This window comes from Rhinatrema bivittatum, chromosome 14 (genome assembly GCF_901001135.1).
Source record: "Rhinatrema bivittatum chromosome 14, aRhiBiv1.1, whole genome shotgun sequence".
In the NCBI taxonomy this organism is placed as follows: Eukaryota; Metazoa; Chordata; class Amphibia; order Gymnophiona; family Rhinatrematidae; genus Rhinatrema; species Rhinatrema bivittatum.
Genome location: NC_042628.1, coordinates 20461032 through 20488579, shown reverse-complemented (window position 1 = coordinate 20488579; position 27548 = coordinate 20461032). Strand labels below are relative to the sequence as shown.

The 27548-nt window shown below is 42.7% G+C and overlaps 1 long non-coding RNA gene across 3 annotated transcripts in view; it reads left to right on the top strand.

Annotated features, from left to right (window-relative positions):
• The first annotated feature begins 221 nt into the window (after positions 1 to 221).
• The window catches only part of LOC115076247, a 52738-nt gene continuing 25411 nt past the window's right edge, over positions 222 to 27548 (top strand). For 2 of the 3 annotated variants that reach the window (XR_003852711.1, XR_003852709.1), the window contains exons 1-6: positions 222 to 386; positions 1444 to 1533; positions 6120 to 6275; positions 9827 to 9917; positions 14222 to 14422; positions 27068 to 27159. This is a non-coding gene — a long non-coding RNA (uncharacterized LOC115076247). The remainder of the gene's footprint in view (positions 387 to 1443; positions 1534 to 6119; positions 6276 to 9826; positions 9918 to 14221; positions 14423 to 27067; positions 27160 to 27548) is intronic. The other variant, XR_003852710.1, reaches the window with a different exon arrangement.

Here is a 27548-nt window from a genome sequence, read left to right as displayed (position 1 = left end):
CTGGTCAATGTACCTGTGAAAAGCTTGTTAAATATTCTATTTCTTTATGCTTTTTTTTTTTTTTTTACCACATTATGCTGAAATTATTATTGCACTACTAATGGAGAATTATAGGACTTACACGTCAGTTTTAATATACTTTGCCATTACTTTTCCGCAGGATGGCTGTCGTCTTACATGGTATCCAGCTATTAATATTATTTTGTCTTAAACAGTCATAGGCTGCATCAATTATCTTTGCCAGTCGTTCAGTGCATCCGTGGGAATCCTCTGGAATTATCTTCTGAATGCCATTTTGAAAAAATGGGAGAACTTGCATCTTAGGGTCCCAGAAGGGGACTCTTCGGTTTAATTATGCAGCTGCAGCCTTACTTTCTTTGCTCCACGTAAGTGAAGTTTATGCATCCAGTCACACATTTCCGATTAGAATACGCTCTTGGGGGTAGATTTTGAAAAAAAGACGCGCGTGCGTCCATGTGCGCGTGCTAGCCGGCGCGCACACATGGATGCGCGATTTTATAACATGCGCGCGCTGGTGCACACATTATAAAAGCGCGGGTGATGCTCGCAAGGGGGGGGCACAGTTGAGGAAAAATGCTTTCCCAGTTCCCTCCCCCTCCCCTAACCTCCCTTCCCCTTCCCCTCTCCTTCCCTTCCCCTTTCCCTCTCCTTTCTCTATCCTAGGTACCTCTATTTTTTTTTTTTTAATCTTTAGTTCCTCCAAAGGAGCAGTAGCAAGTTGCGCGAGCTGGCACAGCAGCAAATGGCCGCTGTACTGGGCACTGGCCTGGCTCTTGTGTTCATAACAGGAGTTATGAGCGTGGCTGGGTCCCCCTTTAAAATGTGCGCAATGCGCAAGGCCCGGCCATATGTGTAACCCCTGTTTTTTACATGCACGAGCCAATTAAAATTGGGCTGGATGGAACAGAACCTCTTTCAGGCCTAGGCTTGCACTCTTATAGGGACATTCATCAAAATGCGTTATGGCGTTAATGCATGCGATAACACAATAATGTACGCATTAATGCCATAACGCATGCGATAATAGCACTATCGCATGGTGTGGATGCAAATTTTGGGAAGGGGTGGGATTAGGGAGGAGTTTGGGTGGGATTTAGGAAAATGAGGGGCAATATCGCACCATTGAATCCATCAAGTCAGGGCGAGAGAATGTAACAGAAATGTCATCTTTGTTAGACTTTCCTCGCTCCAAATGACGTCAAATCTTCACCGTGATGTACTGTTCTGTTCGTACATGTCACTCTGCATGAAAAACTGGTCCCCAAACCACCACCAACACCTCACCTCGACTTTTTAGCTGGCCCGCCTATAGAGATATAAATACTTGACTACTATGAAGTCCTTAAAGATTCTGTCTTTCTGTCTGTCTCTCAGCATGTGCAAAAAGTTTACCTTGTAATTTTTTTCTTTGTTATTTCTGAGCTGCCATCAATGCATGCAGTCCTGTGTGAGAAAAACATTGGTAATGAAGGTGTTAATACAAACTGCATCAAATCCTTGTCCCCCAATAAGGTAAGGATTGCATTATGATCTGGGCAAAAGTGAGACAGTGACTAACAAAATGCTTTTAGTGGAATAAATACTTGTGTATTTTAAGAGAAATTTATTTGGTCAAGCCTCTTGTTGAAAAGATGTGATTCCTTTAAAGCATCCTATTTTAACACTGCTGCCTGTCTCTTAAAAATGTCCTGGGGCATAGTCATGTGTGTCTGCTGGTGCTACATCCTTGGGGCTGTATTCCATATGCTAGCAAGAGATGCTGGAACAATCTTTCAGAAAGCTAGGGAGGAAAGGATGAGTTAACCTTTTTGAAAAAAGCACAGGGGCTCCCAAGGTAGACATTACTGAGTACAGATAATCCAGAGCTCCTATCGTCCCACAGAACATTCAGGACATTAGGAAAAAGAATTAAGAGAGAGAGACTTTTTTCCATCCTGTATTATTATGATTATTAGATCACTGGAAATATTCCCATGCTGCAGTTTTAGAAAAACAATTTTCACTGTAGCTAAATTGAAAATGTTCCAAGTGAGATTTATGGATGACGGTATAAAAAAAAATATAAATTTTATATAAATATATAGAAAATCTAGAGGAAGAGCAGTAGAAAATAGCAAATATATCTATGCTATTCAAATACCTTAGAAAATAGTATTGCACTTTCTCTTCCTTGGAAAGAAGAGTTAAGAATCAAGTGGAGGAAGGCGTTAAATCCAGGAGAAGAACAGGAAACAGTTTGATGACCAAGAAAAAGCACGAGAAGACCCTGTTGGATCAATGTTTAAGCATTAAAGAGAAATACTTGAGAAGGGTCATTTTGTAACTGTGCATGTTGGGGTAAAGTCGGCATGTGCCTTTTAGGTGCAGACTCTATCCCCAAATTTTCTAAGTAAACATCACTATAAGTTCACTTTGAAAATGTTCTGGGTAAGTGCCCTGGTGTGCGCACAGTCACCTGCTCCTTCGAGGGTGTAACAGGGGGAAAGGGAGGCTATTAAATTAGAGGGGTTAGAAAGTCGCATCCCTTACCTGGGTGGGCTGGGAATGAACTGGGAAAACTGGTAATGGCATCGGCGCCTGCCCCTTAAAAATTTCCCCCACTTGCACGGTAGAAGCGGCATTGGCGCGCACATGCGCACGTCCATTTAAAATTGTGCATGGATGTACGTGCGTCCAGGCTGTTTCATAACATGCGTGCATATATGCGCGTATGTTGTAACATGGACGCGTCTCTGGATGCATGTCGGGAAATGTGCGTCCATGTGCGCCCGCGCGTTCCAGTATTAAAGTTACAATCTATTTGGCGTAGCTTTCTGCAGGATGAAATAAAACTGTGTTTTGCAGTCTCTGCTCTGGGGAGGACTTGCATCTACAACAGGCAAACATATAAATGTCAGTGTCACACAGTCAAAATAAACTGGACTCCAGTCTAAAAACGAAACCAGCAGAAAAGCATGCGGCTTACCCTAATCAGCATAAACGCTTTCTTACCGGAGAGGCAAAGATTTCGCATAGCTCTAAGCCAGCTAAACCAAAAAGCTTCAAAAGTGCCAAACCAAGTCATGTGACAAATAAGAACCAATCAAAAGGGATCTTGTGACACAGGTTGTGTAAAAGAGAACAGAGGAACAATAAAATATTGCCACAAATGAATACATGAGAGTAAAAACACAGGCAAATGAAGACAGAGACATAGAAAGAGCAAAGGTAATATTAAGAAGCTCATTATGCAAATTGTAATGAGGTACCCAATTCAAGACTCCTGGGGAGACTTCACACATTTCATGTGCTAAGCTAATGATTTACAGAATGTACGCTCAGAGGACTGTGTTAAAGGGAGCACTTAAGAGTTAAGAACGTAAGAACTGCCAAGCTGGGTCAGACAAAGGTCTATTGAGCCCAGCCTCCTGTCTCTGACAATGGCTAATCCAAGAGGCAAGTAAAATAGTAACATATAATGATGGCGGCAGAAAAAGACCGAATGGTCCATCCCTTCTGCCCAGCAAGTTTTTTATGGTAATAACTGCCACTCCATGCAGGTTACCCTTCTGACTCTCTAACATAAAATAAAGAAATCACCAGAGTCTCCTTCCAAGCCATCTAATCTAAAATTATTTATTTATGTATTTATAAACTTTTAATATACCGACATTCGTGAAACACATCATGCCGGTTTACAGTTAACAAAAGGAATGGAAAATTACATTGAACGTGGAAGGGGGCAAGGGGAGCAGGCGAGAAAGAGAAGAAGAGGAGGGCTGGGAGGGAGTAAAGGAAGGGAGAGAGATAATAGGAAGAAATTAAGAGAGGATGGAGAGAAGTCAGTATAAACTTTCATAACATCACGTCGTAACATCATAAAAAACCACACAGCATGGGGCTCGCACACAGAGCTCTAAAGTAAGCTAAAGCTATTGCCAGTAGAGATCCGTAACCAAGGCTGCCTCATCCAGCTCAGGAGATCCAAGGGACTGCCAGATGGGAGCACGAAGCCTGCTCCCAGTGCCTCTCAAATCCTTGGCTAGCACACTCCCGATGTTTTTTTTTTCTTTTGAAACCCGCGTTCTCTCCCAGAAGAAACAGGCCTTCGCGGTTCACGCGTCCCTTCTTTACTGATGCTTCCCTTCCGTAGCGCTCCATGGTGAGACCGCACCCGGAGCACCGTGTTCGACCAGCTTGTAATCCACGCCACTGCCTTGGCGCTCCCTCCCAAGCTCATACATTTTGGTTTGCTTGCTTTACTGTTCAGTGTAGATGTGCATATCTTTTCTAATTTCTGGCCAGAGGTTTTGGACTATGGTGCCATGAGCCTTCATTTACAACTACCCGGCGGGGGTGGGGTGGGGGGAAGAAGGGGGTTCCCCCTCTTTAATATGCTCCTCCCAACTCACATAACCCAATCATTGCAGCACCAGTCCTCTGCAAAGAATCCGGGTCGCTCCAGAACCCATGCAACTGCCAGAGCCGCATAAAACGATGGCAAAACTTACCCCCCAACTGCACGGCCTTTCACCGCACTCCTTATGAGAAACGAGGCGCTAAGATGAAATGATTTTCTCTGCGACCATTTCGTTGGGCTGTTTGGGGTTTTTTTTTTTCCCTATATAGTTCCCCATCCGCATCTATTCCTACAGTACCCGAATATAATCCGCTTTGAAGCTCTGAAAAAAGTGCAAAAAGCGGAATATAAATCTAAATAATAATAAATAAATCTACATCAGGCGCAGTTACCTTAGCACAAAGCAGAGCCCGATAAGCGGGATTTCCCCTATGGAATCACATGGGTTATTTCTGCACACCAACCCCAGGCATCTTTTACATGCATAAACCCAATTACTCCCGAAATATACTAAACCCAAGATTTCCATTTCAAAATTAAACCGCAATACAATTCCAGGGTTGTACAGTCCCTGGAATGGACAGGAAAACGTGCTATTTTCGCAAACATTTTCTTGATCACGATTAATCGCTGTTAATTTGGGTGTTTCCGTTTTGGTTTACCACTATTTACAGGAGTGTAATTTGGGCTGTAATTTTGTGCCTGTGTTTCATGTTTATGTTGTTATTGCAAACCATCTTGTAGCCTTTCGGAGAAGGCTTTAAATAAAATAAATCAATGCAGCCGAGTCTAGCACTAATCCTAGTCTGCTGCTGGTTTATCGTGCATATGAGGTTTATCCAGCTTGAAAAAATGAGGCTTTAGTTGGGAGAAAACCCATTTTCAGTGTGAGGAAGTGGAAGCACAAAGTCGCAATGCAACTCCATTTCAATACTGAAGAGATGGATCTGTCTAGCTTGTCTCGTCTTACACTAGATTTCACCTACCAGGGCAAATTTGCCTACCACATGACACCTCAAAGTTTTTCTGTTTATGTAGCTAAACGAGTAATTTTGCAAAAGCACAGACATGGCCAGGAGCCAAAGAGCCTTCACAGACCTCTCAGAAAATTCAGTTAAATCTGACATTTATTTATAAGCTGGCCAACAACTAAGCAGGCATTAAATGATTATACTTGTGTAAGTTGTATTAAAAACATGTTATTATCAAGGAGTTCATGAGCACTGATTTACATATCAGTTTAAAATGCATTCAGTATGTGTGCTGGTCAGAACACAATTCATTTACTTGTTTAGTTAATATTACAAACTACACAATATCCTGCCCAGTAAAATGGAAGCACTAAAATTCTTTTTTTTTTTTTTGTAGTAATGCTTAGGTTTATTTCTTTTTAATTTTGAAAAATGAAATCCAGATTATAATCAAGTAAGCTGCAACCTGGATGTAGAGGAGTGAGAAGAAAAAATGCATTCATAGAAATTAAGGTTTAAACACCAGTTAATTATGCAACCACCCCTATCGCTGTGAGTCGGTTACCTGTAGCAAATCAGGGCACTTAAAACAGACGTGCTTAAGGATGCAAAACATTTGAAATTAAGATGATCGAACATTTTGAAACCGAAAAAGGACTTCTTAAAACCATTGCTTTTATCATTCATTGGATGTAAGTCCCTTTGTGCTGCAACATTTTACTCTCTCTGACTGTTACCTCTGTCAAGCATCCACTTCTCCCCCCCCCCCCCCCCCATCTGTAATGCAGATAACCTAAGAATTAGCATGCTGGATCAGACAAAATGTCTCTAGTAATGATTAAAGACAATGCAACTTCGCTACTACTGCCCTTTCAGAGACCCGAGGAAAGAAGCACAGCTCTTGAAAGATAGACACAGGTGGATTGAGTTAACCCCCTAAAAAGGTATGGCCTATAATCTGTTTGTCGGCTCTGATTTCTACAATTATTATTCTGTATTTATTTACTTTTGGCAGTAACTGGACAATATCCAAGACCTCTGAATAATTCTAAAAAAAATGTGTTGCTAATATATAATATATCCAACCCCTCAACTATTGCTTTACACTTTAAACGAGTTGGATTCGGGGGCTGCCCACCAGTTCTTTTTTCTTTTTTTTTCAGGACAGGTTGGTTCAGTTGTGGCTTTCCACAGAGATGGGGCTTTTGACATTCTGATTTCTCTCACAGAAGTAGGACTATGTCTGTGTATACAGTGGGGCAAAAACCAGGCTGAATCTCTCTATTCTGAACACAGTGGAGCCCGCCTGAGTCGGAAGATGCTGATCCACAGAGAGTTTGAAACATTTAACTTTATTTTGGTAGTAATCAGATATCATCCAACATATCATCCAAGATAATTCTAGAAATAACCAGTTAATGTTCAATGTTTGCAGAGGGTCCTGCCTTTCCTGTAAATTTGGGGAAAGAGTGGGTAACTTCTCGTTTAGCTGTGAACTGTGCATACCGGTAATAGATGAGCCACCGCTCTTTGATGTATAAAGCTGGGGCTAGCCTTGGCCTCTATCACACCTTCTGTGGGCAGAGGTTAGGTCCCTCTGGAGATCTGAAGAACAAGGGTGGCAGGTGAGGATGGGGAAGGAGTGCCGGCAGTGCTGGCATAACTGCAAGGCTGGCCTTATAATAAAACACAACTGAGTGGTTGGCCTTCACGTAATTTTTGCAGAATATGGAATAATAAATACTAATTACATACATTTATGAAATTGCTATTCTGAAAAATAAAACATTGAAACTGGCAAAAAAAAATAAATCTCAACAATTAAGAATAATGAATAGGTCATTATTCCTAAAAAAAAAAAAAAAAAATTACACTACTTAAATTATCAATAATTAGTAGCAATTATAGTATTATCAGTCCCAAAAATTTGCACTAATTGAATTATCGGGAATGAGGAGCTATTAAAACATCAGCATTTCAAAAAATAACTCTAATGCAATTACCATCAATTAGAAAAAATTAAAGGTCATCAGTCTTGAAACAATATCTAATTAGGGAAAATTAAAAAGGTCATTATTCCTGAAAAATTACATTTATTGTGATTATTGGTAGTTAATAATAATTAAAAGGTCATTATTCCTTAAGAAGCTCTGTATACAAATATTGATATTTAGGGGACATTAAAATGTCAGTATTTCTGAAAAAAAAATTACATTGCAAATAGATTCTCAATGAGGCAATCAGGTATGTTGTTATGATATCCTATGAACCAATTTTGAAGAAAATCAGTATGAAGACCTATTAGGTGGTTGACAACCAAAAGTTGATTTATATTCTGAATTTTGTAGTATAGAATGAAGTACATGTAAAACTAGTATGACTATTTTCTCAAACTATTTACTACAATATAATGAACTTCATTGTTTTTTGGGTTTTTTTTTAGAGGTGCACAGTAGACTGAAAGCTTTATGATGACACTTCTTTGTGTAACCTTGGACTGTATTTAGGCCAGTCGTTAGACCAGATATTGGTATAATCCCGTTACGCCTCAGGTTTTGTCTGAGTGTGATTGCCCAGTAGAAGGTACGCAGAAACCCTTGTGGAAAGTCCTGAGTCTAGATTCTGCCAGAAAATTGAAGAGAGAGACCTACAGTAAAATACTGTATCTTCTTCCAGTACAGAGACATGGGAAGGGTGGCTTACTGAATCTCTCCAATGCAATGTGTGTCCGCAGTGGCAGGGACATACAGGATGCTGCCATCTTGACTGAAATTATTAAAGTATTGAGCCAGTCTGCAGGAATTTTGACTAGACTCCATGAAAGAAAATTTGTTTCAACTCAGTTCAGAACTGTAGAAAAGGGCAAGGATATCCCAAACGTTTCTGGGACTGAGCTGAAAGAGGGTAGGATCCCATTGGGAGCCTTTTTAATTGAGAGGGGTGAGACTTACTGACCTCTTAAACCCGTGATGTGGAGACTGTAAAGAATGTTATTCTGGCATCTTAGAAAATCTGAGACAGGATGCACCTTGCGTGGGATTAATGCCGCCTGCTGTTCCACATGGAAAGTGAACAAGTATGGACAGCTTGCCCTCTAAAGCAAAGAGGCAGGGAAAGAAGTGAGGACACTCTTGATGTTGAATCGCTGTGAATTGAACTTTGTAAACTATCTACTACAATATGTATCTTGAAACTAAAATCCTTGGGAAAATGTTAGCACCCTTTATGATACGGTGAAAGATGAAAGATTTCCCACTGGAGAGCTAAAACAGACAGGCTTGGAATTGGAAAGTTATTTATTTATTTATTTAAAAACTCTTCTATACCATCATTAAGTTAGATAACCATCACAACGGTTATGTAAACCTGGTAAGCCCTTGAGTTACTTACAAAGAAAACAAGGCTGCATTTGGTTCCCAATCCATTGCAGGTGCATCTCCTGCCATCTTGCTCTGAGAACTGGAATCTTGCCTGCGATCTGACATTCTGTGTTGCTGGCTTTCTACCCTGGAAGCCAACCTTCAGTTGGGTCTGAAGTTGTCTGCGCCTAGTATTGTACTGGATTGTGAATATTCTCTCCTCAGTCTGCTGGTGCTAACCTCTGATTGGAGGATGCTACACAATTTTGTTTCCTTCCAGGAGGCCTATTCCTTGAACAGCTCAGCTGGTGTTCTCCTGTCTACTTCAGGCCTTCTGCTCTGTAGCTTCCTATCCGTTGTACCTTGTTTGCCTGGCTCTTGATCTCAGATTATTCTTGCTTGCCTTTTGAATGTCTTTGCCTGATCCTCCTCGGAATAACTCCTCTATTCCTGAGTATAGACTGGCCGTTTACTGTGACTCTACCTTCTGTTTCTGCAAACTTGAACTGCCTCTAGGTATAAATGCTGGCTTATTTTGGTAAGACTGCATTTGGTCAAGTACCTTAGCTAGTCATGTCTGAACTATACTGCCATGTATAATGCTCAGGCTATCTTTTTTGAAACCTGGCCCGGGATTTTGATGGGCCAATTTTCCACAAATTCAAAATTAACGAGCTACTCAGCATGATGATATATTATAGCAGCTCATTAACTTGAATTAAAATAAAATTTAGCATATAGCAAGCTACGCACAAAAGTTGACTATTGTGAAGGGGCAAATCTGAAAAGGAAAAAAAACCCTTTCCTAAAATGTGCAACATTTTTGGGGGTTTCTCTGCATCGATCCCTGTTTTTGGAAGTTTTTGCACTTTATTACCTCAGGGTCTAAGTCTAAAATTGATTTTTAATTGAACAGACATTATCTAAAGGCTTATGGTAATTCTAGAAATAACGAGTTAATGTGCACTTTGTCCAGACATTCTCGATTGCTACATGAATAAACAGCTGATCTCCCATAACAAAACCACATTAGCAAGCTATTGAATCTAAAACCCTATATAAGGTCCAAGATTCTTTGTGTGATCCAAAAGAAAATCCAAACTGTCCGAAGTTTTGATATTTATTTTCTATTGCAGAGAATCCAGCAAACTAAACATCCATCAATTTAGACAGATGAAAATGACAACAATAGAAAAACAGTTGCAGTGCCTTTCTCAGAAGTGACAAGTAAGACAGGTTACTCAATATACTGGTTTGCTTTATTTTTGGAAGGAAACGAGGAAATGTATGAACGTTTCATGTTGCCTAGATTCCTTCTTTGGAGCAGAACTTTTCACAGCAGAGTTGGGCATTTGAAAGAAATGGGTAAAATGGGATGAATGAGCCTGTTTTTGTTTCATTGTAAATGAACTGAACATAAGGGGAAAAATCTAAAAATATTTTGTCTTCATTTTCAGAAAATAGCTCTATTTGCTGAAAATGAGAAAACATGAAAAAAAAACCCCAACAAAAAAAAAAGCTCTAAAAATGAAGAACGAATGAACTGAAAATGAAAAAAATTAGATTGTGTACATCCCTACTGTATATGGTATTGGCAGCAATTGTTATATGAATATCTGTGTAAATATGTCATAACATATTGGAGATGGCGTTTCCTTTTTCGATGGGGAAATTGTGCAAGAAATGGCATTAGCTGGTGACCACAGACACAAACCCATGGTAGAGAGCAACTTTAAAAATGCTCAAGGACATCTCACCGTGCTCTGACCTACCTGAGATTTCAACTGATCTGAACTGAGCTGTTTCCCTGTAGTAAATTAAAAAGAAAAATGGATTTTAAGTATCAGGGACATCAAATGTTAGGCTGAATTTCCATCAAAATCTTTTCATCCCAGGGCTCCTAATACTGGAAAAGCAGAAAAATAAACGTATAGAACTATTTAGTAGCAATAATATGCTTTTAATTACCTGTCGCACATGAGACTTAAAAACGGTTGAGTACATTTTCAAAGGGCTTCCACCCAGAAAAATAGCCTATACGCACATAAGTAGAATGTATTTGCATATACGGTACTTTATAAATATCAAACGTATTCGCCTAAGGGTAGATTTTATAACATGCGCGCGGGAATCCATGTGTGCGATTCCTGGCGCACGCACACGGATGCGGGGATTTTATAACATGTGCGCATGTTTATAAAATATGATTCTCGCACTCATATGCGTGCTCGATTTTAATATCGGTGCGCGTATGTGCAGGCAGGTGTCGTTTAACGTGCGCAGGGGAGGGATTTTTTTTAAGATGCGTGTGGCGACGTGATCGGCTGGTTCCCAGTTCCCTGTCCCCCTTCCTGCTCTGCCTCCCTTTCCCCCTCTCCTCCCTGACCCCTAAAACCCCTTTCCATACCTTTTTTCCCTTTATTTCAGACCAGCTGCCGGCACGGGCTTCCCTAGGACAGCGCCTAATGGCGCTGTCCCAGCTGGCACCCGCCCCGCCCCCCTGGCCCCACCCCTTTTTCCTCTGCCGGCACTTCTGCGTGTACCAACATATACGAGCGTGGCCAGGCCGTTTCTACAATGTACTCGGCGCACGCACGGGATTTGCACCTGCGGCCTTTTGAAAATTTGGCCGCTAATTTTTGGCTTCAAGCATATATTTTACTAGTGCAAAAAAAATGGTAATCTAGGGGTATTTTGTAGCAGGGTCAAGAAGTGTGCTCAGTCATTGCTATTTTATAAGAAATATACGCGTATAAATAATTGAATGTATTTGTACAGGTTTACACCTGCCAGTTGATTGGCGCAAGTGAAATCAGTCTTAACTGTTGTCTGCAATTTTTATTAGGCAGGTCTGGGTGAACTGGTGGGGGCTCAGAGTGAAGCGCTAAACTGCAGATGGACTGGGTGACTTGGTGGGAGGTATCGACAGCTTGGTGATTTCATGTGTGTGCTTAAGTTTTATCAAAATGGTTTATACACATAGGAGTAGGTTTTCAAAGGGTTGCGCGTGTAAGATACGCGTGCAACCCCCGAAAACCTACCCCTGCCCTCCCCCTGTGCGCGCCGAGCCTATCTTGCTCAAGCTCCTGGTCGCTCAAGCTCTGGGGGCTTGCAAAAAGGGGTGGGGCATGGGCGGGGCCTGAGCCTCCAGGCACAGTGGGCCGGCCGTTGGCCAGCGCGCATAACTTCTTCAACAAAGATAAGGGGGGGTTCTAGGTAGGGCTGGGGGTTGGGTTAGGTAGGGGAAGGGAGGGGAAAGTGCGGGGGGGGGGGGGGGGGGCGGAAGGAAAGTTCCCTCTGAGGCTGCTGCGATTTCGGAGCGGCCTCGGAGGGAACGGAGGCAGGCTGTGTGGCTCGGCGCGCAAGTTGCACAATTGTGCACCCCCTTGCGCGCTCCGACCCTGGATTTTATAACATGTGCGCGACTGCGTGCACATGTTATAAAATTGGGCGTAGATTTGTTCGCGCCGGGTTGTGCGAACAAATCTGCGCCCGCGCGCAGGTTTTAAAATTTGCCCCATACTTTATAAAATCCCTGCTTCTATGTGGCAAGCAGGATTATTGCATGTATGTTATATATTTTTTCACCCCTAAATTATATGCACGTATGCTTATAAAACAAGTAGCAAAAGTAAGCACTTTCATGCACTGGAAACATTTGCATGCACTGAAATATGCGCGCATGCATTCAGAGCAGAACTACTCGGTATTCAAAAAATTGTGCCCTACCGTGGATAAGTTTCAAAGTTGGGCTCCCTGGGAGGGAGGGAGGAGACCATAGTTCAAGTGCCAACGTACCCGACAGGTACAAATTGGCAGTCTGGGTGGACCAGGTGGTCCTATTCTGCTGACACGTTCTGTTATTTCTGCAGTAAAAACCCAGGGAGCACTGCAGTCAGGCAGAATTTCACTGGTAAGGCATTAGAAATATGATTAGAGCTTTCTATGCATTTTCGGCAGATTTTCCTGCCCAAAAGAGGGATAGGGTAGGGAGGTGGGAAAAATACACAGCCAAAGAGCACTGACAGGACCAGCAAAAATGTCCAGTTTCCCTTTCTGTTGCAGAAAAATTCACACATCTCTGTGTAAAGACCCAGTAGATTAGTAGTAAGTAGTAGAAGGTTGTATGTACAGAGGAAACTATGCAGTATTTCAATAAAAAGTAAGGGATTAACTTTAAAACTCTACACTAATTTTCAAAGCAGGCGCGTATTTTCACTTTGAAAATTATCCTAGAAAAGTTACCTGTGCATTTTTTTCTGCTAAATTGTGTGGTTGGTTTGTTTTGGAGAAATTTGCACGTTAAGTGCGAACCTCTCCACACTGCCGCCCCTGGAAGGTCTCCCCCGAATGCCGATAAACGTTCTCGCATAGAGGCCCTACGTGAACAATTTCACCAGCGTATTGAGTGGGCAATTTTCTAAAAGCCCCATTTTCATGGGCAAAGCGCGGGTTTTACCGTGGAATTGGCTTAAAAATGACCTTCCCTATGCTTCTTTTATGGAGTCCTTTTCCTGTATCCCGTTTTCTGCATCTTCTATAAGCCCATGTGTATCTCTTCCTTCACCGCTGGGATTCTTACCCAGGCACTTTAAGGCATTATCATATACTCATGATATAAAATGTTATCATTCTGTGATATGGGATAGAAAATGAGTCTTAATTACTGGGATACAGTCCGTATGCATTTGCAGACACTGGGGTAAATTTTAAAAGTCCGGTGCGTGCCAAAGCTGAGAGATATGCGTGGAAGCCAGGCTAGTGCGCACCGCATGGATTTTAAAAGGCACCTGCGTACGCCTGTATCTCCCAGTATGCGGGCAAAGTCTTTTCCCGCACAAGGGGGCTGGGTGTGGGCGGGGCATGGACATGGACATTTCAGGATTTATGAATGAAACCAGCACGTAAATACTTAACTCGTATAACAGCGCGCCGGGGTCCCCTACCGCGCAACTATACTTCTGCTATGGATGGGGTGTAAGTCCTGAACAAAAAAAAAAACGAGGCTAGTCAGTGGGGTTTTAAGGTAGGCGCTAACAGGGTAAAAGGGAGGCTAATTAACTAGGGGGATTAGGAAGTCCTAACCTTTACTTGGGCGAACTGGAACGAACTGGGGAAACTGGTAATTGCGCAGGCGCACATTCTAGTAAAATCCCTCCACTTACGCGGTGGAGGTGGCATTTGAATGCACATGTGTGCATACTGTATGCATATGCAGCCTATTTTATACCATGCATGCATATACATGCGTATGTTATATACTGGCCATATCCTTTGGTGCGAGCTAGCATACGTGCATACATGTGCGACCATGCAGCTGTTTAAAACTTACCGTCATTGTGAGCAAAACTTAGGGATTTTGGCATCAAGCTCTAAGGCTCTTATTTAAAATTCTAATGCAGTATAATTTGTCAAGAGTAGAGCTATGAATTATAGAGCGTTCCCTCTAGTGTCAGGTCATGCAAATATTTATTGCAAGCATTAAATAGTAAATGGAACAGTCTGCACATTTGTAAATCTGTCATGTTTAGTTTCAGCTGGGAGCCTTGATGGGTTAGAGACTGTAGTTCATTTTGCCGCATGTGCCCCCCTGGAGAGGAAGACAAACCAGAGAGAGTTCACATACTGGAAATCCATGGAGCTCATTAGGCACCTGCAAAACTTGGAGAAGCGAGGGCCTGCATATCAATATGGAAGAGTGTTCAGGCCCACTGGATCTAAGGTAGAGGAAGGTGAGCAGATCAGGCACTTTGGTGTAATGTAGTCTCATATGGCATGGCCTTCAAAAATACAGCTACTCTAGTAGTGGCTGCAGACTCTGTAGTTGTGCTTCATCAAAATTTAACATGCAAATTTGAGAGTTATGAAAATTCAATAAATATTAACTATGGATTTTTTTTAGTCAGTCCTCCTTTGGTGTCATGTGACCACATTCTCCTTTTTGTCGAAAGCATGCCTGATTTCCCATTAACAGCAATAAACTAGAGCATAAAGCCATCAGTGTCTGCTAACCCGAGGCAATCTGCGTTAATTCAAGTTTTCCAAGATGGGGGGGGGGGGGGAAGCAATATCTGTGCAGCTGCAATTGCTTGGAGATCAAATTAATGTCATCCATCCTGTTAGAGCTTGTCTAATGTCACTACAGTGGAAAAATAAATTCTGTGGCACCCTTGAGTTTCTGGGAAAAAAAAAAGGATATTGCAACTCTGAAAATACGACAACCATCCAGTGTCAAAACCCACACACTTTCTGGTTTTAATGACTAGAAATTATGTATAGTCGGGTTCATTCATAATAAATTGCCTTATACACTGCAGAATAATTCTGGGCTACCGCGCAGGCAAAGTCATAAAAAAGTAAGGCTTTTCTGTTGGTCAAAAACATTTGCTGTTCATACAATGGATTCCAACAACTATTTATCTTCTGTGGGCATCCTTTGAGTCTCAACATGTTTTCTTTAGAAGGAAGTAATACCTAAGAGGACAGTTTTTCAAAGCTATTTACCCAGGTAAACTGACGCTCTGAAACTGCCCTCCCTCAACCTGGTACGTGGAGGGTGGCAACCTTTAGCTGCGTTTTGGGGAGGCCTTGCTGGAGCCATGTTTTTGGGTGGGGTTAGAAATTAATGCACATAGATTGTGATTTCAAACCCGTGCATGTTATGCTCCATAAAAATTCTGTCCGCACAAAGTCTTTGGGTGCATTTGTGCCTACGGTGGTTATCAAAAGGAGAGCGTGTGCATCCTTTCTCTTTGAAATTTGGTACAAAGTTCCGCAGGTGGAAAGTGTCCCGTGGACTTTGCATGAAAGCAGCAGTTTTAAGATTTCCCTCAGCAGATGGTGCATTGGCCTTGGACCCACTTTTGATCATTATCAGCATGAAGTCCGTCAAACCTCTTATGGCATTTACTAGGAAGATGATCAGATTTTGACCCACACCTCTGTAATTGTTGACCAGTTACCTTGATTCAGGAAAGCAATGAGAAGCACTGGGTTACACGGAAACACAAGTTGATGGGGCCTTCTGAATCTGCTCACAATGTCAACATTTTATTTCTTCTTCAATTATTTTTTAATTTTTCAGAAGAAACAAATCAAGAACATTTGAATAAAGAAATTCCACCGTAAAGAAAGAAGAAACATAAACCAAGGGAAACAATCATCAATATTTAGAACTCATTAAGGAGAGGCAAGAAGGGCAGAAAATAAAAAGAAATATATAACATACATGCCTAATATAATACCAACTAAGTGATTACTGAGCAGAAATGATGACAACTACTCTATTTGGCAAGAAAACCTCTAATTGCACTGGGTCATGGAATATAATTTCACAAAATATTTACGTGGAAACCTCAATATGAAAATAGCGCCACAAGCCACCATGTTTTCTCTCAGTGTCAAAAAAGGATCTTTTCTTCATTGCATTGATTTAGCAACATTGGGAAACAGAGTGACTTTTTGACCCATAAATGAAGTATCTTTACAATGAAAAACCATTTTCAAAGTTTACTCTTTGTCTTGTTCTAAAACAAATACAACTAATAAGGCAGCTATCAAGGAAACCTCAGTCTTTGAGTCTTGCAGGAAACCAGTGAAGTCCAAACTTCTTGACACCACTTTACCAGAAGAATTTCTCTCAGATTTTTACCTTTCTAAATATGAGAAGATGGTAAAGCCTTAGATGTAGGAGGAATGGTCTCAGCTGGTACCTGCAGGACTTCAAGATAAAACTTTGTAATCATCTCCAACGGCAATCTAAAAGAAGATTTAGGAAAGTGTAAGAAACAAAGATTAAACCTCCTAGAGAAATGCTCAACGTTTTCTAGCCTACGATGAAGGACTTCTTTGTCCCTAATCAAGGCTGCCTCACAATTCTGTAATCTTTTACATTGCTTTTCTAATTTTTCAATCTTCCCTTCTTTTGAACAGTCTTGAATGGGGAACCTGTCTGTATAGAAATCTCTCCCATATTTAACAATAATAATCAGTTTTAGTAGTCCGAGAACTCTCAAGGCCATAATAGTTGTCCACAGATACCCTAGCGCCATTGGACTTGGTTTTGGAGTACAGCAAATATATATTCTTGAGCCGCCATCTGAAGCAATTGCCCTATTAGATCTCAAATCCTCTGGTGTACTTGGCATAAGAGCATGGACACTTGGATCTGCTGATTTACTTTCAGGGAAGCTATCGATGACTCTACTAATAATAGAGATGGTGTATGATCATCAAGCCTCAGTGAGACAAAAGTGTCAGTATAAGTGGAGAAGGAACCACCTAGTTCAGAAATCCCTGTATAAACAGATGGATTGTTAGGTAACATAAAGTCCTCTGTTGTTGGCTGAGAAGACAGATGGCGCAATCTGGACCCTGATGGAATGATCTTGACAGTTCTTGTCCTCTTCGTACCCCTGAAAATCCAACACAGAAGGCCCAGAGACCACAAAAAAAAAAAGGCAATGTGCCAGCAGCTATGTGTTGCAGAGCACCTTTTATGCAGATCCTCCCATTGTGTCATAATGACGTCAGATGCTGGTTTGGGACAGTCACAGAAGGAACTCCTGATAGGTGGAGAGAGAGTGCAGACTCAATCCCTCGCTCAGTGCACTCCCATGATAACGTTTTTTTTCTGTTTTGCATGAAGACTGTTCTTATGAGACATCACCTCACCAGCTTACAAAATCCAAGACAGCAACATTTTTTTACTAGAAGGAGATCATGTCAAACAATTTTCATTCATTTCTTTGAATGGGTAACCAGGGCAGGATATAATATATCGACATGTGCCCTTAGGCACTGGATTTTCAGCACCTTTCCCCAGCTATCCATCCTTGCCTACAAGAACCACCCCCATCCCCTGCACACAGCAACAACAAAGGGAGCTAGTGGCCCCAGTACATAAGAACAATGATGAGACTTGATGGCCCAACATCCCAATATCTCCACTCTACCTCTCTGACACAAAAACAATGATGGGGGGGCTTGGCAGCCCCAATCTCCCCTGAACCCAAGAAGCAAAGAGCCTCTGGCACTGATCGCTCTATGCGGGGACTTGTCGTTCTGATTGTTCCATTGATTTCTATGAAAATCTGAACTAGACGTCCCTGCAGGCAATGGGCTAAAGCCATGACTTAGATTAGCCTGTTCCTTATGAAATGGAGCCAGGTGGCGCTCACTTCTTTTACATTAGCACCTGCATCTTCTCCTGAACCTATGCTGCTGCTGCTTGCCTCTCAGCATTGGTTTCGGCTTGGGGGTAATGGTGACCAACATTGTGCAAAACAGAACATTCAGGCTGGCAGCTAGAGCCCGCCTCAGTCTCATTTTGGTGTGGCTGGTCAGGTTAACCGAAGCCCCTGAGTTATGCTCCTTTTCTAAGTTTGTTTTATGTTTTAAGAGCGTACACTTTGTAAACTGCTTCAGACCTTGTAGAAGCGGGATATGAATTATTTTAAATAAATAAATAAACTTGGAAAGGACTAGGAGGACATGTTGTAACCCAGCGTTCCTCAAGGCCAGGTGCCCCTAAGGAAGTGCCTTCATGACCTATTGGAAAATCCAATGGGTGGGTAATCGAAGAGTTAGATCATGGGCAAGAAGTGGATGTGGTTACGTGGCCTTCAGTAAGGCCCATGACACTGACCCGGTGACGAGGCTCGGAAGCTGAGTAGCGTAGGCGGGTGCTAAGCTGGTAAACTGGGTAAACGATAGGCAAGAGAGGTTCATCATAAATGGTGCTCATTCCACAGAAAGGATGATTTTTATATTTGAATTTGTCTTTTCGCCTTGAATGATTATAATAGAAAAATAAAAAAGATTTTAAATTAAAAAAATTAAAGATGATTATCGGTAGAGCATGGAATAAGCACAGCGGATCTTTAACTGAGAGGAAATAAGGATAAAGCCAGATGATATGAAGACAATGATTTTCAGAGCCATTTATCAGGGTAAATTGGCCTGTCTGAAAATGTCCCTCCTTAGAGCAGCTAATATGTATGTGTGGGGGTTCGCAACACGCCTGCCTCTAGCCACAATATAAAAAAAAAAAGGGAGGGAGGGCATTCCTGCAGACATGGTATGGTCAAGGGGGAAATAAAACATGCACCCAGAATAGCATTTTCAAGTCTGTGCTCATTATTTTCCCCTCTTGCCTCCGCCCGCTGGAAAAAGCAGGATGCAGAGTCCTCAGGGACCTGTGTGTCCATGTTACCCTTGTAAGTGAAGTTTTGAAAGAAAAATTACACGCAAAGCTTTCTTTGAAAATCGCCTACTAGATCTATGGTCTTTGCACCTAGACGGGCTATTGAAAATTGGCTTGCCAAGTACGCTGTGCAGTCTGGGATCATGGTTACACCAGACAGGCCCTGGTGCTCTTGGGGGTGGGCCAGCTCCGGTGCTCAAGAGCTACCAACAGGTCTGGTTTTCAGGATGACCACAATGAATACGCATATGAGAGATTTGCATATAGAGTGGAGGCAACGAACGCCAATCTATTTCATGCATAACTCATTGCGGATAATCCTGTTTGTGGCTTTTGGGAACCAGAGTTGACTCCCCCTGGGCTATCATATTGTATTCTTAATAACAAAAAGAAAAGGAGGAAAATGTAGTGATTTATCCATGGGAATGGAGTTTTTGTAAATTGCTATCCTTTGTGCGAATGAAGCTGCCCGCGTAGGGCCACTAACGGGCCTGACGTTACCAGCTGTGAGGGACCGGGAAAGGGGTTTGCACTTAGCCGGTGTATGCTTGCCTTTTCCAAACATATGCATGCAAATGTACCCAGGAAAAGTGCCAGCACAAAAAAGCAGGCACAAAGCTTTCTGGGTACTTTTTCTTGGGCAACTCTGAAAGAGAAAGATTTCCCTTTGAAAACTGGAGCAAAGTTCCATTGGTAAAAACAAAACAAAACAAAAAAAAAAGCACCTGCGGACTTTGCACTTCTGCGGGCAGCTCGAAAATTGCTCTCCGATTGATTTAATGGATCGATCTCAGATATGAGAGAATCACGCTGGCGCTAATAAAACTAGGGCTGGCAGTTTAAAGATATCACTTTACATTTGAGGTGGATTAGAAGCCACGACAGAGAGGCGATCTTAAACACAGAAACGTGACGGCAGAAAAAGGCCGGCCGGCCCATCTTGTCCGCCCATTCACCAAGGAAATATAGCTAATCTCACTTGTTAGCTAAGGAGAGGTTGGGACTGAACGGCCATCGAAGTTGGAGAAGAGAGATGCACTCAGCTGGGCTGCTATTATTTGAATTGCTCTGATGCTGTTTGTGGCGCTTCTGAATCTCCTTCTGAAAAGGTTAAACATTTTAACATCAGACAATTGTTCGGATAATGTCAGTGCATTCAACATTGCTATGACTATGCTATATAAAAATACACTACTTGAGTTAGTTTATACATTTTAGAGCAGACTGCCAAAGTCAATTCCACTTCTACCCTAAAGGACAAGATATAACAGTTTATGGAGCTCTTTGCTGCATCATTAAAAAAAACAAACAAAAAAACCCCCTTTTACCCAATCCTGTTGGCGTTTCATCTTCTCATGTACAGCCTGTATGCAGGAAAACGCCATTCGGCAGCCTGAACATACATTCTGTATTAGGTACAATTAAATCTGACAAACATCTGATGTGGGAATATATACTGTATCAGAAAAAGGACAGGTATTATGTTAAGTCTGCATGGAAGATGCAGTTTGGCTTATAAATAGCAGTTGGGAGACTGAGAGAGAAATAATTAGAAATTTTAGTACATAAGCAGGGCATGTGAGAAGATCAATTTTGTTAAAGTCAGTAGATACATTTTGGAGCAGCTGTATTCTTGAAAAGTAATAGCACTGCAAGGCTGTCTTACAATCACATGCATATGAAGCCTGCATGATCTTGTTTACAATAGTAAGGAATATTTTACAGTCCTATTTCTCCTGAATATATTAAGGAACCTGATCCTTCCTATAGCCCAGGCTGTGCCGGTAGTTAATGGTGGCTGGTAAGTGCTGGGCTCTGGTCTGTGTAGCTCATCTTGTTTCAAACCGGTTATGCATTACAGAGCATTGAGCCCACTTACTGCTCTTGCTATGTTTCCCCTACTTTGGGTCTCTGGAATGCTGTTATACCTTTCTCAGTTAAGGTGTCCAGTTTTGAATATCCTTATAATTTTTTGTCTGGGGGTGGACAAATCTTTCTTTACTTGGTTCTCTATAGGGCGGGGGCTCCCATTAGGCAAACTAGGCAGTCGCCTAGCACTACAATGTTGGGGGCGGCAAAAGCACAGAGGGATGCTGTGCCCATAGTCAATACTGCCAAAGAAAGGAGCACTGTGCTGCAGCTACTGTCACTGGTAGGAGGGAACAATGCACTGGAGCTGCCGCCACTGGTAGGAGGGAAAATGTGCTGGAGCTGCTGTCACTGGTAGGAGGGAAAATGTGCTGGAGCTGCTGTCACTGGTAGGAGGGAACAATGCACTGGAGCTGCCGCCACTGGTAGGAGGGAAAATGTGCTGGAGCTGCTGCCACTGGTAGGAGGGAAAATGTGCTGGAGCTACTGTCACTGGTAGGAGGGAACAATGCACTGGAGCTGCTGTCACTGGTAGGAAGGAAAATGTGCTGGAGCTACTGTCACTGGTAGGAGGGAACAATGCACTGGAGCTGCTGTCACTGGTAGGAAGGAAAATGTGCTGGAGCTACTGTCACTGGTAGGAGGGAAAATGTGCTGGAGCTGCTGTCACTGGTAGGAGGGAACAATGCACTGGAGCTGCTGTCACTGGTAGGAAGGAAAATGTGCTGGAGCTACTGTCACTGGTAGGAGGGAAAATGTGCTGGAGCTGCTGCCACTGGTAGGAGGGAACAATGCACTGGAGCTGCCGCAACTGGTAGGAGGGAAAATGTGCTGGAGCTGCTGCCACTGGTAGGAGGGAACAATGCACTGGAGCTGCTGTCACTGGTAGGAGGGAAAATGTGCTGGAGCTACTGTCACTGGTAGGAGGGAAAATGTGCTGGAGCTGCTGTCACTGGTAGGAGGGAACAATGCACTGGAGCTGCCGCCACTGGTAGGAGGGAAAATGTGCTGGAGCTGCCGCCACTGGTAGGAGGGAAAATGTGCTGGAGCTGCTGCCACTGGTAGGAGGGAAAATGTGCTGGAGCTACTGTCACTGGTAGGAGGGAACAATGCACTGGAGCTGCTGTCACTGGTAGGAAGGAAAATGTGTTGGAGCTGCTGCCACTGGTAGGAGGGAACAATGCGCTGGAGCTGCTGTCACTGGTAGGAGGGAAAATGTGCAGGAGCTACTGTCACTGGTAGGAGGGAAAATGTGCTGGAGCTACTGTCACTGGTAGGAGGGAACAATGTGCTGGAGCTTCTGCCACTGGTAGGAGGGAAAATGTGCAGGAGCTACTGTCACTGGTAGGAGGGAAAATGTGCTGCAGCTACTGTCACTGGTAGGAGGGAACAATGCACTGGAGCTGCTGTCACTGGTAGGAAGGAAAATGTGCTGGAGCTGCTGCCACTGGTAGGAGGGAACAATGCGCAGGAGCTACTGTCACTGGTAGGAGGGAAAATGTGCTGCAGCTACTGTCACTGGTAGGAGGGAACAATGCACTGGAGCTGCTGTCACTGGTAGGAAGGAAAATGTGCTGGAGCTGCTGCCACTGGTAGGAGGGGAACAATGCGCTGGAGCTGCTGTCACTGGTAGGAGGGAAAATGTGCAGGAGCTACTGTCACTGGTAGGAGGGAAAATGTGCTGGAGCTACTGTCACTGGTAGGAGGGAACAATGCGCTGGAGCTTCTGCCACTGGTAGGAGGGAAAATGTGCAGGAGCTACTGTCACTGGTAGGAGGGAAAATGTGCTGCAGCTACTGTCACTGGTAGGAGGGAACAATGCACTGGAGCTGCCGCCACTGGTAGGAGGGAACAATGCACTGGAGCTGCTGTCACTGGTAGGAGGGAAAATGTGCAGGAGCTACTGTCACTGGTAGGAGGGAAAATGTGCAGGAGCTACTGTCACTGGTAGGAGGGAAAATGTGCAGGAGCTGCCGCCACTGGTAGGAGGGAAAATGTGCTGGAGCTGCTGTCACTGGTAGGAGGGAACAATGCACTGGAGCTGCCGCCACTGGTAGGAGGGAACAATGTGCAGGAGCTGCCGCCAGTAGGTAAGCTGGGGAAAAGGGGTGCATGATCAAAGGTTTGCCTAGGGCATCTATTTCTGTTGCATCAGCCCTGGTTCCCTAACTTGAGTGCATGAAGTACATGAGGCTTCATCTGGAATTGCTTGCTCTCTTAGTTTTAGTAAGATGAGAGAACCAATTTTACCCCTTTCATTAGTCATCCTCTCCTGATAACATAAATAATGCCATGAAAAATATGCTTCTAAATTTATCTCAGTGATATCAAAGGAGTCCCAGGCAGCAAAGCTTTGTGTTGCAGGTAAATTTTACTTATAAGGCAGACTTCTTGCTAATGAACGCGTTTAATCCACAGACTCGTACAATCAGTTGCTTTTGGTAGTGGGTTTAGGTTTTCTGTTGGATTGCATCATCGCACATTTCAGAAGGTCATAGAATTCAGAAGACTGAAGCCACAAAGAAATGTCTTTAAAAGTCATAAAAAGTTCTGTTTTATGTTGACTTTGCTAGAATCAAAAGTTCTGTTGGCTTAAACTAGTACATTGTGGCTTTGCTTCCAGAACAGAAAACACAGCATACTGAACCCTGGTCAGAGACTGACATGGATTTAAAGGGTACAAGATGGAAGGCCATTTCTTGACACTTGACATTATTTTACAGTTGCTGAAACTTCCTGAGAGGTTTTTGCAAACTTGAATGGCATTTCTAAGGTAGAAAATCAAAATGTGACTTTTCTACTCCATAAGCATCAAGACTTATGAAGTCCTTTGTAGACGAGATGGTAGCAGAGCTGCTCAGCAGCCAGACATCCAAACTCAAAATATCTTTGCTGAGCCAAATGGAACGGATCCAGCCCTCATTTTTGTTCCCTGTATAGAGGTAATATGAATTATATTTTACAATACTTGTGCCTACTATTATGGATCCATAACAGTGAACGTAAGCTGGAGAAGGTCAGAAGCTGCAGTAGAGATTTGTGGTGAAATGGGGTTCTGTGTGCCTGTGTTGTAAATCCCTATTTTGCTCTGGGACTTTTGTCTTCTCCAGTAAGAACTCCCTCTCCTTGGAAACTCAAGTGACATTCCTGGCAGCTTGGAGGCCCTCCTGAGGGTCAGACAGCTAATACTGAAAGTGTCTTGCTTAATTGACTCAAAATGGAGGCAAGTTCTACAAGTGTGTTAATATTATGCAACGCTATTTGTCAGGAAGTCAGTGTACTGGGCTGTGATTGGTTCCACAGCACCAGCTGCAAGGTAACTAACCTGGAATTTGCCTAATTCAGTGCCTTCTCTCTGTTCTAGATATATTTTACCCATCTCTTCATGCATCTGATGAAAAGGACTATGTCATCAAAAGCTCATGCTTTAATAAACTGGTTAGTCTATAAGGTGCCACTTGACTCCTGTCATTTTTACTAGATTTTGCCAGAAATCCTAATTTTTGACTGGGGATTATAGTCAATTAAACCTGCAGTCAAGACCCTATAAAAGCTATACACTACATCACATCCTGTGGACAGACCAGTTTGGTAGTGTAGAGAGGATGGTTCTGTTCTTCATAGGGGGCACGGAAATAGTTTAATGCTGGTTTTAGCTCAGCCATGTGGGAGCCTAAGATGGTGTGCTCATAGAGTATATAAACCCCTGCCACCATCTTAGTACATGGATTTGTCAGTTGTCCCTGCTAGGGGCAGCATGTTGTTTTGCTGATTCTGTTTTAGTTTGTTTTCGTAGGAAAGAGCCCCTGGCTCTCTAGGTTTGAGACCTGGGTAAAGTGGAAAAGATTGCCTAGTTTAACCATGTGTTTGGAAATCTTTTATTTAGGAAGAGGGAATTCTTTCTACCCTTCCTGCCTCTGGTTTGATTTGCCCTTTCTGTAATAGTTTCTTCTCTGTTATTTTCCTGAGTACCCTGGGGCCCACGGTTCAGTTTTTGTACCATTTTAAGGAAGCGGTGCCTTTCTCAGCAAGTTGACCAGTGGACCATCAGTGTCCTCCTTTTCACGCCTTCCTGGGAGTGTACAAAGGAGGAAGAAGAAAACATAGGTTATAGATCTCTTTAAAAACAAAAAAAAATACAATTTCCTGCCCTTGAGCTAGTACAAGTGCAGACACATCTAGGAATAGACTGGATTTCAGTGAGAGGATGCAGACCAGATTGAGACAAAACAATATCCCTGGCCAGATAGGAAAAGCCATGACCACGTTGTTTATCCAAGGTCTGGTTGATCAATTAGATCAAGTGGGAAGTTGTGAGAGGAAGGAGAACAGAGGCAAAATACAGGTTGTACTGATCTACTGACGTTGCTGATTCTTATGCAAATTTGTAAAGTGGTTAACCACTGCTTCAAGGGCTTGGGAGAGGCTCTTTTCTATTGCTTGCATGGCAATGTTACTTAGGCGTTCATCACCCACAGTGTTCCTGAAATAGTTATAATTTGATCAGACACACATAATATTACTGAAAGCATTGATTTAACAGCTAAGCATGATACAATGTGACATACCCAGCGAATGACAATTTCTTCAGTTCAATAATTCTGCTTTTACTTTGTTTTTTTGCAATTGAATGAAATGTGAATACGCAGAGAATGCGACACAAACACATATACAGTTGCTGAAGATGCCGAAAGCGATTTGCAATAATATCACAGTCAGACATCAACGATTTTGTGGTTGTGTCAACGAGCGTAGCTAGCTTGCGGTGCCTCTTCCAGATACTGTGCGACCACACAATTTCGAGCTCCACTTATTAACACTAGCACCATTATAGATTTAATTGTAAAAGTGCACAGCTCCGGAAGTCTTAACAAAATGAATATGTGTAAAATGCTTTTCCCGCCAAGCAATCAGTGGTCCAGCCAGAGTGGAGGGGAGGGGAGGGGGGGGATCAAGCTCTTGCCCTCCCTGCCCCCGGCTGGTTAGAAGCCCCGACCTCCAACCTGACTCTCCTGCAGGCTGGGCCATGGATGGAGGGCGGCGCTGTCCCTCACCTCTGTGATTCCTCTGGGCTAGGGGGGACCGGTGGCAGCAGCAATTCTGCAGTCCTGCCCGGGATGCCTCAGAGAGAAAAGGGGCAGCCACAGCATTTGCTCGATAAGTGGGTTTTTGAAAATTGCTACGATAGTATGTTACAGTTCCGAGCGTAGCTCCTTTCAAAATTACCCTCTAAGTTTTCATTTGTACCTGGGACGCAGAGGAAAGGGGGGGGGGGGGGGGAGCTGGGCTTCAGCAGTGGTATGGGCCCCCCCCCCCCCCAAAGCACAGGCAATTACCCTGGCTCATCGCCCCCAAAAGACAGCCCTGACCCTGAGTGGGTGTTAGGGGTAGCACTAAGGCATTAAGGGCAAGAAATTTGGACAGTTGGCAGTTTGGACATCAAGAACCAGATGCACTGTTTTCCCCAGAGACCCAAAGGTGCCTATTTACAAAGCTGATTTAAAATAGCTTTAGAAAATTGCTACAATATATGCTATTGAATTGCCAATATGTTTTATTCACATAAGTGCACTTAATCCAGGTGGTTGGACTTTTGAAAATTGCTATGATAGTATGTTACATTTACATTTCCTTTTGAAAATTACCCTGCATATGAAGAACCAGATCTTACTCATCTCTGTGATATCATTTTTCAAGCTGGAAAATGTATGAGTGTAATACTGATACATTCATTTGGAAAAGATACAGATAGATGAGCTTATATGCTGTGAAATGCAAGTGTCTTGGATGTGCTTTTGGACTAAATCAGTAATTGTCACATCAGTGTTGATAACTCGGTCAACTTTATTTCCTAGTGTACAGGGCCATTTGGACTCCATTCAAATAATTGGAATCCAGACTATGTAAAGTGAATACATGTTGATCCTGACGTTCACATGTTGGGTAATTTATCCCACATTATTTTATTGCAATATCATCCAGTGTTTTTTTGAAGTAAGGTATGGGAGATATTGGATGTTTTGAGTATTAGGAGCGCTCTAATCTATCAAATAGTTGAACTGAAGTCATCTGTATTTAAGGATAAAGGGACAGTTTTCTGATAGCCCGCAGCACTGCAAAGTCTGAGGGTAGTTGATACCTTCAGACCTTGTAGCAAATTTTCCAAAGGAAACTGTCTATGGTTGCTGAAGCACCTGTGAACTTTGTTCCTGGAGAGCAAAAAATTGCCGGAAAACATCACACGGAAATATGAAAATCAAATTGATGTGTTGTTTCTCCTTTCCCACCCTCTTTTCATCCTCAGCAATGCCTCCCTTCAATCTGGCTAAAGGGTGGAAACCCGCTGGGCAGAGGAGGTGCAGTAGACCTTGAAAGCAGAAAGCTGGTGATCTTTAGGTGGGTATTGGGTATCTTGCGGTGAATTTTCAGCCAGACTATCTGTAAGTAGTTCATTAATTTATAGCACAGGCCTGTTAATACATATTCCCAGGCCTACTGTATGTATATGTATATTCCATAGATAGTGGGGGAGATAACATTTTATGGCTGATTTATAACTATCAGTAATTGCATCAGGAATACCATGACCAGACTTAACCAGTTGCATACTTTTGCCTGCAAATTTGTCTGATTAGATTCAGGACAGCTATTTGTGTGGCTGGGGTTGGCCAGCTATACTCAGTCAATTAACACAGAACTAACCAGCCTCTTTTTTTTTATTTTTTTGCCCAGGGAAATTTAGCCTTTCAGTGAAGGAAAATTTCTAAAAACAGAGATTTAACTGG